This window comes from Ornithorhynchus anatinus, chromosome 1 (assembly GCF_004115215.2).
Source record: "Ornithorhynchus anatinus isolate Pmale09 chromosome 1, mOrnAna1.pri.v4, whole genome shotgun sequence".
NCBI lineage: Eukaryota > Metazoa > Chordata > Mammalia > Monotremata > Ornithorhynchidae > Ornithorhynchus > Ornithorhynchus anatinus.
The window spans coordinates 154,969,665-154,972,335 of record NC_041728.1 but is presented as its reverse complement, the minus strand read 5'-3'; the positions used below and the strand labels follow the sequence as shown (position 1 = coordinate 154,972,335).

Here is a 2,671-nt window from a genome sequence, read left to right as displayed (position 1 = left end):
GGTCAGACACAGTCCCCGTCCTACATCGGACTCATAGTCTAAGTTGAAAGGCTCACAAGGCACCTTCTCGCCTGTTAGCTTTCTGATGTCTGTCCTCTCTCAGTCCTCGTCTCCACTTAAAACCCTGACATCCCCCACGCTTGCTCTCAAGCTCAAAATGAAATGATTCTGGCTTTAAAAGGAAGAAAGAGAACTGCAGTGGGAGTGGGCGGCAGATGGATGAAGATCCAGAAAACCACATCAAGCTCAGAAAGGGAGCCCCTTATAGCTCTTCTCCCAGCAGGAAGCCTGATCCTGGAAAAGGGTTTCGTTTCCCTGCCAAACAGCAGCATGAAATTGAACTTGAACAAGGAGCTGGCATGGGGCTGATGAGCACTTTCAATAGGATTGGAAAGCATTAAATGGCTCTGGAATTCCCACAAATGGTATGGTAAAAGCACCGACACTGAAAGCTTTTAAGTCACTTTCAATTATTTAATCTCTGTCAGTCCGGGTCCTTATCTTCCCTGTCACCGTGTTCATCCGTGCTGACATTTGAAGAGGAGTGCACAGTTTCAGTAGCTTTTGGAAATGAAAAGGGGCGTGTCAAGAGAAAGCACATAATAGAAATGGCATTTCGAAAATTGGGTTCCTGATTATAGCCATTAATTAAAGATGCACAACATAATCCATCTCCCTGTCTTTGTAGAGTGCCCTCTGTCCAGTTTCTGAAGAACAGATTCATTCCCACTTTGATTCTGGTGGCACAAGTAATCTCATATTCATCTCATATATATAAAATCTCATATTTATGGGTCATTGGTGTGGTTCACATTTTCCTGATAATAATAATAATAATAATGTAATACTAATGAAAGTATATATAATTTAATCATATAATAATAATACAATACTAATGGTATTGGCTAAGTGCTTACTATGCGCTAAGCACTGTACTAAGTGCTGGGGTAGATACAAGGTCATCAGGTCCCACATGGGGCTCACGATCTGAGCAGGAGGGAGGACAAATATCCCCATTTTGCAGATGAGGAAATTGAGACACAAAGAAATGAAGTGACTTGCCTAAGGTCACAGAACAGGTAGGTGGCAGAGCCAGGACTAGAATCCAGTCCTCTGACTTCCAGGCCTATCTTCTTTCCATTAATGTTTTGTACAGTATGTGGAACAATTTTACAGTGGGCCCAGGGTTGCTTGGCTGCTCCCCTTAGAAGCTCCAGGAGTGGAGGCTATTGGAAATAACCAATCAATCAATTGTATTTATTGAGTGCTTACTGTATGCAGAGCACTGTACTAAGTGCCTGGGAAAGTACAATACAAAAGAGTTGGTAGACATGTTCCCTGCCTCTAGACTGTAACCTTGTAGGTAGGGAATGTGACTGTTTATTGTTGTATTGTACTCTCCCAAGCGGTTAATATAGTACTCTGCACAAAGTAAGCACTCAATAAACAAGATTGCATGAATGAATGAATGAGTGTTCTCTTCCCACTAGGAGCTTTCAGGCTAGAAGAAGAAATAACATAGTGAGTTCTGGCTTTCTGCCACCCAGGGTGTGGAAAACAAATTCTTGTCTTATGCCGTCGAGTTGTTTCTGACCTATAGTGACACCGCGGAGACATCTCTCCCAGAACGCCCCGCTCTCCTACTGCAATAGTCTTGGTAGTGAATCCTTAGAGTTTTCTTGGTAAAAACACAGAAGTGATTTACCATTACCTCCTTCCGTGCCCTAAATTTGAATCTCTGCCCTCGACTGTCTCCCACGCTGCTGCTGCCCAGCATGGATGAGTTTTGACTTGTAGCAGATTGCCTTCCACTGGCTAGCCACTGGCCAAGCTAAGAATGGAATGGTTAGGCCTCTGCTTGACTCACCCTCCCGTAGCTGAGACTGGTAGAGTACTGGAAAGTCTCCAGGTGCAACGCTGAGAGGGGCAAAATGAACTCAGGTAGAGCTAAAACTGTGCTGTGGGTCCTAGGGCTTGTGAGGACTGTTGGTGAGGTAGAGGGGAGGGATGGAGGTAGTGCTTCTTCTTCTTTGCCTTAGGCTTCTTCTTCCCATCTTTTTCTCTCCTTCCTCTTCTAGACTGCAAGCTCACTTTGGGCAGGGGCTGTGTCTACCAACTGTTACACTGTATTCTCCCAAGCACTTAATACAGAGCTCTTCACAGCTTTCAGTAAATACCATTGATTGATTTTTCCCTTCCTTCCTACTCCTTGATCCCTCCCCTTTTATTCCTTTTACCCCCCATTTCTTCTTTCCTATCCTTTCAATGGCCCACGCCCTTAAAGTCCACCAATCTTGCCCTCTCGCTCAATATGAAAAATCGGCACCTTGTCCGTGTAGACAACCAAACCAGATAATTCAGGTAAAAAGTCATCTGTTTGGGCAGACTGTGTGCACCATTCAATCAGATCACTGTTCAGTCACCCCATAGCATCCTATAGCCTTACTGAACTGTAAAATAAGGATAATGAATCTCAGTTGCTTTCCAAGACCGGAATTTGGCCTTTATATTGGAGCATGCCTTCCCCAAACTGGTAGCCTGAGGCTCTTGAAGAGTAAGGGGTTGGGGGTGAGGGGTGACAACAAGGAGAGAAAGACAGAAACAGGGAGGTGTGAGTGTGTAGGAAAGCAGAGCAAGTCTTCGTAGGAAAGTTGCAGGAGAAGCCCAGGTG

At 44.7% G+C, this 2,671-nt stretch overlaps 1 non-coding gene across 1 annotated transcript; it reads right to left on the bottom strand.

Moving 5' to 3' along the window:
• Positions 1-1,789: 1,789 nt before the first annotated feature.
• LOC114817825 lies at positions 1,790-1,927 on the bottom strand. Its single transcript, XR_003765681.1, has one exon. It is a non-coding gene; the product is annotated as a small nucleolar RNA SNORA7 (small nucleolar RNA).
• Positions 1,928-2,671: the final 744 nt, after the last annotated feature.